Raw genomic sequence first — 9503 nt, 5'->3', positions numbered from 1 at the left:
ATTTTAAGTGTCAAGTCACTCATTGTGTTCACACACAATGTGTTGTCTAGGCAGCACATCAAATCCAAGAGCTGTGAAACACAAACTGTCTCTGACACCACGAGTGACTCATTAACCAGCTGATGTATTAAAACAGTGTGATGAAGGTCAGAGACTATATCAAATATATTAAAAATACACCAAAAGCAGATTGATCATCTGAACTGTCTCCTTCATGAAATTGCCTTTAAAAGCATGACATGAGAGGTGGTGGTGCTGGTGGTGCTGGTGGGGTTTCTCTCCACCTGACCATCTACTTTTATGAACTCATGAGTCCTGTGCTGCTCTTGAGGTCAAAAACAAAACAAAAAAACATGACACGTATGATGTCAGAGGAGCAGGTCTGTCCATGGCAGCATTCAGCATTTGTATTTAATATACATGGGAAAATGTGTCATTTACTCATTAAAATGTAATGTTTGCATGTGATGTGAGAAGATATTTGAGGTTTGCATATTTTACAGAGTGTCAGACACACACAGTGTTGAGCGTGTGCTAATTAGCTAATGTTGTCACTGATGATTTTAAGATAAACTGTGTATTCATTTATTTGTGGTAATCTACTCATCACTGTGTTTTACATCTAGAAGGAGAGCATCACATAAAGCAGCCTGAGCTGCTCCCTCCAGTGTAGTTTTTGTATGTCAGTAGCTTTGAAGATTTGACAGAGAGTTCCTCCTCCACCAGCTGTCACTCAGCTCTGTCAGAGCATTATTCTCACATCCTGCTGTGAAGTGCAGGTAAAGCAGCCAGGTGCTTCAAGGGGATCATTAGCTTACTGCAGCCATGTCAGTATGTACATAGAAATGTCACTACATACTGTATGTTTGTCACTACATAATAAGCAGCTGAAGGTACTCTAAGACTCCTGCTTATCTGGAAATATATATATATATATATGTATCTCCTTCACATGGTATATTAAAGTATACTTTAAACCAAGGAAACCATGTGTTAATGATAAGCAATAGATTACACTTTTTCAAACGTCTACTCAGGTACACACAGTTTCCAATTAGCTGCTCTTATGTGCTCCGTTTCATCCTTGATTCTTCTCAGAAAAGACACATTTATTTTAACCTAAGCACAGATGACAGGAAGTGTTACCAAATCCTGAAGATGCTTGAAACAGCTCTTTATTCCAAATATTTACTGTCTCTGGACCATTCTGTGAAATGAGGGTTTGCATCATTGTTGCAAAGCAGTGACCGCAAAAACCAAAACTACAGACGAGAGCAACGACGCACTGTTGGTGACTGTGAGTCTGGTACAGCTAAGATGAGGAAAACATGGAGGTTTGTAGATAAGTGCTTACATGTCATCCAAGAAACACTACGGACAAGAACAAGTGTCAACTCAATCCAGGTTAGAGAGAGAAACACATGCCCCTTTAACCCACCTATTTACACCCTAACCCTAAGCCATCACTTTTACCTAAAAGTCATGACAGCAATCTGAATAAATCAGATCTGTAATAGTTCCACACTTTTAGCTGATGATAGCACATGTATGAATTTAACAGATAGATAGAATGCCATCAAATCAGGACTGAAACTAATACATTCTCAGTATCAATTCATCTGTTGATTATTTTCTCAACTAACTGATTTGTTATTTTGTCTATGAAATGCCAAAAAATAGTGAAAAATGAAGATCTGGTGTAAATTTAAGAAGGAAGATCTCTATCATCACACTGCCTTCAAACAGTATGACTGAACATTCTTTTAGTCCATCTCTGCCACTGTTCTGACCTCACCATACCATGTCATTAATGGTTGTGCTGCTCTCCTCTCCTCTTTTCTGCTCTCCTCTGCTCTGCTCTCCTCTGAACTGCTCTGCTCTCCTCTGCTCTGCTCTCCTCTGAACTGCTCTGCTCTCCTCTGAACTGCTCTGCTCTCCTCTGATCTCCTCCGCTCTCCTCTGATCTGCTCTCCTCTGATCTGCTCTGCTCTGCTCTGCTCTCCTCTGCTCTCCTCTGCTCTGCTCTCTAAGGTATCATTATCGGGATATGAAATGATCTATAAGATTATATGAGATGTCAACAGATGTCCACACAGAGATGTGTACACACTCTGATGATGACATGTATGTTACCCTAGCAGACCCTTGCATGCATGCAAGGTATGATTTCAGCTTATATTGGTTAATTGCCCATTTGACACACAGCACTGTAGGCTAGACGACATGCTACAATGACTTCTATCACCATAAGCTCAACTTCCACATTTTTTTTATCTGTTTGTTTTCTTCATACACACACAAATATAATCACAAACCTTTTTTATACTCCAGTCAAATGTCAGGAAGGTATGAAGCTATGAACAAATAGATACCCATAAAAACAAGACTTAAACACCTCTTGTATCTTCTATCCATAGCCCTGAATAGTTCAACCCAACTACATCACTAGTAGTGATGTCACTTCCTGTGATGCAGCAGGTGCCAAATATCACCAACACACAACTCTTTCCATACATTTCACGTCTGAATACACCTGGAAGGAACATTATATCTGAATGACAAAAAGACACAAGAGTGCTATGAAAGAGAAGAGATGAGACCAAAAAAAGCAATGAGCCTGAGTGCTCTGTAGCAAAAACAATACCAAGCCTTTTCACCCCACACTTAGATCTGGTTATGACCCCCAATAACCCAGAACTTACACTTATTTTAGACCTGGTCTTTTCACACCTACAAGATCCCATAGTGGATATCCCACTTATTATCCCAGACATAACTACTGCTTGATTGTTCAGGGTTATCCACACAGATACAGAGTTACAATAACTTGTATGAATTGAAGAAACAATCATGTGAAAATGTCAGGTCTTTCTCCTCCTGATCCCTCCTACTGAACACTCCAAAAAAAACTCACATGTATGTTTTTGTTTTCATTTAGTTTTTTGTCCAATTATGGTGTCTGGATATAGAGCAAAGTGAGACATCTGTCTTGATGTTTAATATTTCTGTTGGTCTTAAGCAGAAACAGGAAGTGTGGCTTGTTTTGTTGTTTAAAAAAAAATCTGTTTAATCTGTTAATCTGTTTTTAAACAGATTTCTTTTGAATCTTTCTGCTGTCTCTGTCTGTTCCTAAAAAGCTTGTTTAACCCTCTGAGCTTCAGTTCATCACTGACTGACTGATATTCACAGTTTTAACTGTTCACTGACTGTTTGTTGGTGAGTGTCACTGGAGCAGCTAGCTTAGCATGCCAGCAGGCTAACCATCACAACCTGAAATTAAAACTTTAAAACAGAATCATTATTAACGTAACAGTGGTGACATTGGAAAGTGACACAGTTCAAGCCATAGTCTTTGTGAGAGACGGTCTACAGAGAGCCAGTCTGGACCTTTTGATGACAAGCAGCAAATCCTCACATTAAGTTTGAGGAGCTGAAGAAGCTGGAACCACATATTCTTTGCTATTTCTAATGATAAATCAGTTAATTATCAAAGGTGTTGGATTGTCTGTTGATCAACTATTCAATGAATCAACAAACCTATAAGCACTAGAAAAATGCATTTCAAAAACAAGGGAAATTTTTCTCACCTGATTTCAGGAGTTTTCACTTTTTCCTCTCTAATGTGGCCCTATGGACACTGCTGTAAAGTAAGAAGTATAGCCTATTCATTCCAGTACTGTACTTCATTTTTTTTTTTCAGATGAATATTTGACACAACGGATAATATAACAAGCCTTTAAAATACAACACATTGTTAAAGATGAAACCAGTGGTTTCTTACAAAAAGCAGTGTGTAGTCGGCTCACATCTCAGATGTCTATGAGTTGTTAACAGCTCCACCAAATACTGATTTTCCCTCTAAACTTCTCACATGCTTTCATTTCAATAAATGTTCAAATGATCCAATATTTATATATAAAACACATTTGTGTTTTTTCTTCTTTCCTCTCCCATTAATCATCTCACCACCCCTCACATGTATCTGCTGACCCTTTGGAGGGGCCCCACCCCTAGGTTGGGAACCACTGGACTAAACTAGCTAACTGTATATAAAGTAGTGTAAACTAGCTCCACCTCCAGCAGCTACAACAGTAACATGCTGCTTTAACACTGATGCTTCACTATTAATAATCTAATGATGTCATAATAATAATATATCAGTCAGAGGACCAAACCACTACTTTACTGTAATACTGCATACTACATCACTCATAGTACTGCAGTACTTTTACTGTAATACTGCATACTACATCACTATAATACTGCAGTACTTTTACTGTAATACTGCATACTACATCACTATAATACTGCAGTACTTTTACTGTAATACTGCATACTACATCACTCATAATACTGCAGTACTTTACTGTAATACTGCATACTACATCACTCATAATACTGCAGTACTTTTACTGTAATACTGCATACTACATCACTTATAATACTGCAGTACTTTTACTGTAATACTGCATACTACATCACTATAATACTGCAGTACTTTTACTGTAATACTGCATACTACATCGCTCATAATACTGCAGTACTTTTACTGTAATACTGCATACTACATCACTCATAATACTGCAGTACTTTTACTGTAATACTGCATACTACATCACTCATAATACTGCAGTACTTTTACTGTAATACTGCATACTACATCACTCATAATACTGCAGTACTTTTACTGTAATACTGCATACTACATCACTCATAATACTGCAGTACTTTTACTGTAATACTGCATACTACATCACTCATAATACTGCAGTACTTTTACTGTAATACTGCATACTACATCACTATAATACTGCAGTACTTTTACTGTAATACTGCATACTACATTACTCATAATACTGCAGTACTTTTACTGTAATACTGCATACTACATCGCTCATAATACTGCAGTACTTTTACTGTAATACTGCATACTACATCACTCATAATACTGCAGTACTTTTACTGTAATACTGCATACTACATCACTCATAATACTGCAGTACTTTTACTGTAATACTGCATACTACATCGCTCATAATACTGCAGTACTTTTACTGTAATACTGCATACTACATCACTATAATACTGCAGTACTTTTACTGTAATACTACATACTACATCGCTCATAATACTGCAGTACTTTTACTGTAATACTGCATACTACATCACTCATAATACTGCAGTACTTTTACTGTAATACTGCATACTACATCGCTCATAATACTGCAGTACTTTTACTGTAATACTGCATACTACATCACTCATAATACTGCAGTACTTTTACTGTAATACTGCATACTACATCACTCATAATACTGCAGTACTTTTACTGTAATACTGCATACTACATCACTCATAATACTGCAGTACTTTTACTGTAATACTGCATACTACATCGCTCATAATACTGCAGTACTTTTACTGTAATACTGCATACTACATCACTCATAATACTGCAGTACTTTTACTGTAATACTGCATACTACATCGCTCATAATACTGCAGTACTTTTACTGTAATACTGCATACTACATCGCTCATAATACTGCAGTACTTTTACTGTAATACTGCATACTACATCGCTCATAATACTGCAGTACTTTTACTGTAATACTGCATACTACATCGCTCATAATACTGCAGTACTTTTACTGTAATACTGCATACTACATCGCTCATAATACTGCAGTACTTTTACTGTAATACATCACGTTTTTAGATTGTTGTATTGGTACTTATTCTTAAGCAAAGATTTGCATAATTCTTCCTCTACTGACTATGAAGCCTCTTCATCACTGAATCATCAAATGAACTTAAGCAACACTGGAACAAAATATCAACTCTCTCTGCCAAGTCGTTTATCACTTTACAAAAATGCGTTTTGAGTAAGAATAAAATATTCTATTTAGTTGATAAATACAGTATAGGGGAATATATGTGGATCACTGGTTCTTCCATCTGAATAAGTGATTCAGCTTTCCATGCGGGAAAACAATAATAAAGAATCCTTTCTGAGCTGACACTCTGCCCACACTGTTATCTCTACCAGTTGGTCTTCTTGAATTAGAAACATGCTAGGATCTGCTTGTCCTCTCCTCCGCAGCCAGAGGCGGCAAACTGACGTTAGCTCCTCTGAGCTCACAACTTCTCACTGAAGCGGAAGATACACCGAAAAGCACTGCACCACACAGACCTTCTGACATCACACGAGCCTTATATTTCATCTCGGATTAGGCTAATTACCGAACATCACATTGTTCAGTCTTCCCTTCATAGCAACTCTCCATCCAGATGTGCAGGGGGTGTTCCAGCATGTGTTGAGGACCCCCGTTCTGCTGCTTCTACAGTCACATCACATTTACTAATATGTATTACTGACAAAAGCCCTGTATGATTCTCCTGCTTCAAGGAACTCTCTGGATTTGGCCATACTTACCAGCACTGCAGTTTGGTGGTTACAACATCTATTCTCCACATTAAAGCGCCTGCTAGCGGGGCGGTAGAGCCGTCAGAACGTCAGTCAATCCTGGAACTTGGATTTGTATTGAACTGAATGGCGCGGTGTGTATTAATCTCACCTCATTTATAAGGATTATTTCAGAGACCTGATGCCACATTTAATGGAGCGTTACGTTACACTTAGAAAATGAGCAAGGCCACATTATATCACACAAATCTCCAAGACGACATCAGCATGAATCTCCCCACGCGCGGGAGCTGCACGCAGTGCTGCTGTTGAAGCTGATGCAGCTGAGAGGAAGATGATGGCTGTCATCACAAAAACACTGCTTCATCACAACAGACACTGGTTCTACCTCTGTGACTCATTGGTCAACAGGCAGGTCCTATTGATAAACTGTTGAATCCTGAGCCTGTCACGCGCTCGATCAATAACGTGAGGTTTTAAACCCGCTTACCTCCAGCAGCTGTTTACATCATCACCGACCAGACGCACCGGCACATTAATCCAAAAGCACGTCCGTTTCTGGAAGCAGGAGGATGACTGGAGACAGTCACTGGAGGAATGTGTGTGCGTGAGTGTGACTGGAGGCATCAAGTGGCGCAAGCCTGCGTCCGCGAGCTCCGGCAGCCCGCCACAATCACACCGGGAAACACATTTGGTTTTTACAAAATAAAAGCACACATCCGTTTCTTGAGTGACTTCAACGCGAAATGAAAGCGCTAAGTCAGCTAATGATAGTAGCCTACATTGTGCAATAAATAATAAATCAATGAATAAATGATAAATAAATGATTTAATATTTACCCATCAGAATTGAATTCCTGTCAGTACGGAGAGGGCTTTGAAACAATCATTGTTTGGAAATGAAATTTACAGACAATATAATTGAACAGTTAACAGCTCATAGAAATGTAACATAATAATTAACAACATTTAGAATTTATTTTTGCAATCTGGTCAAAGTTTTCTGTGGGAGGCACAGACTCAAGATCATCAGTATTCTGCCTGATGGTCCTGATTGGCCTACAGTACTGTTCAGTACAGAGCAGATGAAGGCTTTATATCAGCTGTGTGGTTTTTGTCATTGACTTTAATTGTAGTTGATTGTTTTGCACATTACCAAAGAGCAAAGTAGAACATTTAAGACATTTAATAACTCAAATTTAAATCCAATTCAACTCTTGCAAAAAGTGTGTGTGCAGACTACACATGGCAGCATCATTAGATTTTATCTTGAGCCTCATGTGAACCAACCAGAACTCCTATTCTGGAATACCTGCCCCTGTGTCATTCAATTCATCATAATTGGATTAGGCACACATTTCAGTATATGCACCACGTCAAGTGATATGAGCAGGGCTGGGCAATATCTCAAATACAGTCTCCAGATAGGCTATACAGTTTGTGTTTTCCTGCTGGGCAGCTAGTGCTAGCTGGCAGCAGTTCAAATTGTGAATCGATCACAAGATTGAAAAATGTTTTTGGCCACATAGGCCAGTCTCAGATATTAGGTATTAATATTAAAGGATAGGTTCACAATTTTTCAAGTAAAACAATGGAGGCCCACACACTGAAGGGGTTTCTGGTTGCTGTAACTGTTCTTGCAGTACATATGTGAAAACCCTTCTAAAGCGATTTCAGTAGGGGTGTGACGAGATCTCATGCCACGAGATATCGCAATATTTCTCGTCGAAGTGAATTTTGTCTCGCGAAGCTATAATAAGGGGAGCTCCAAAAAAAATTGTTTTTCTATCGCTCATTTGCACTTCATGTCTTCTTTTTATAATGTCACGTGTGGATCATTAACCTTGTTACAGCTTCTACCTGCTGAGAAGATCTCAGTCAGCAGTAGGAGATGAGGAGAGGAGCAGTGGTAAATTGACCTCAGCTCTCTACACTGAAAGCCTGAAGTAGGAGGAGCGGAGGAATCTAGTGCAGCTATGGAAGCCTGAATCTTGCTCAGCTTCTTGCTGAGCCACAGAAGGAGAGTAGCCTAACTCAAAATGACTTCAACAAAATGTCCTCTAAAGTAAAAACAAAAAAAAAGAAGTAGAAGAAAATAGGCTAGTCCAAAAATATAGAGATGTGTATAGTTGTGCTGTTGTATAGATGTTTTCTTAACAATGAACTACATATGCATCACCTGTCCAGAAGGATTTTATTCTGAAGCAAAAGTGGAAGAAGAATTATATTACTGCTGTGTGCTTTACACCCTCTGATTCATACAATAGAGAGAGAGAGAGAGAGAGAGAGAGAGAGAGAGAGAGAGAGAGAGAGAGAGAGAGAGAGAGAGAGAGAGAGAGAGAGAGAGAGAGAGAGAGAGAGAGAGAGAGAGAGAGAGAGAGAGAGAGAGAGAGAGAGAGAGAGCTTCTTGCCAAAAGGGGAAATCTAACATTACCAACATTTAAAGCCAGCTGGTAAATGTATCAAACTTGGCAAAATGAAATACAATCTGTTGCTTTGATGATTTATCATTTTCAATTGTAATAATTTCTATTGGCAACAAAAATATTTTGTATTAAGAGGGAACTCAGCTGTAAAAGCATGGTGTAGAGGTTTGACTATATGACTTTTGCAAGCATCTCCACTTTATGTGATAATTAAAAATAAATACTTATATCTTGTAAGGAACTTCAGTTCCTCGTTACTTTATCGCCAAATTGTGTTTTATGTCTGTATTAAAGTGGCATGGAAACACTCTAGTTACAGTCACAGTGTGTGACTGTCACTAGAGTGTTTCAGTGACACATATTCCAACCAGTAAAACATCACCCACCAAAAAACACAAATCTACATAAGTACCCTATAATCACACTTCATACATGTCTGATTTCACTTTGCAGTCACAGCACACTCATACAAGACACACTTAGTTTCTATTACAGCAAGGCTGTTAATGTAGTGGTGAATTTAGTGCAGGAAGTGCTAATGACTTAACTGTTGATGCAGTAATCAGCACTTCATTAGGAGCAGGAGTCACCTGAAGAAAAGCTGTGAACGCTGCCTGATAAGATAGAGGGAAAGAAGAAAAAGAGCAGAT

The sequence above is a fragment of the Scomber scombrus genome, chromosome 11 (genome assembly GCF_963691925.1).
Source record: "Scomber scombrus chromosome 11, fScoSco1.1, whole genome shotgun sequence".
Taxonomy (NCBI): Eukaryota; Metazoa; Chordata; class Actinopteri; order Scombriformes; family Scombridae; genus Scomber; species Scomber scombrus.
Note: the sequence above shows the minus strand (reverse complement) of the source record.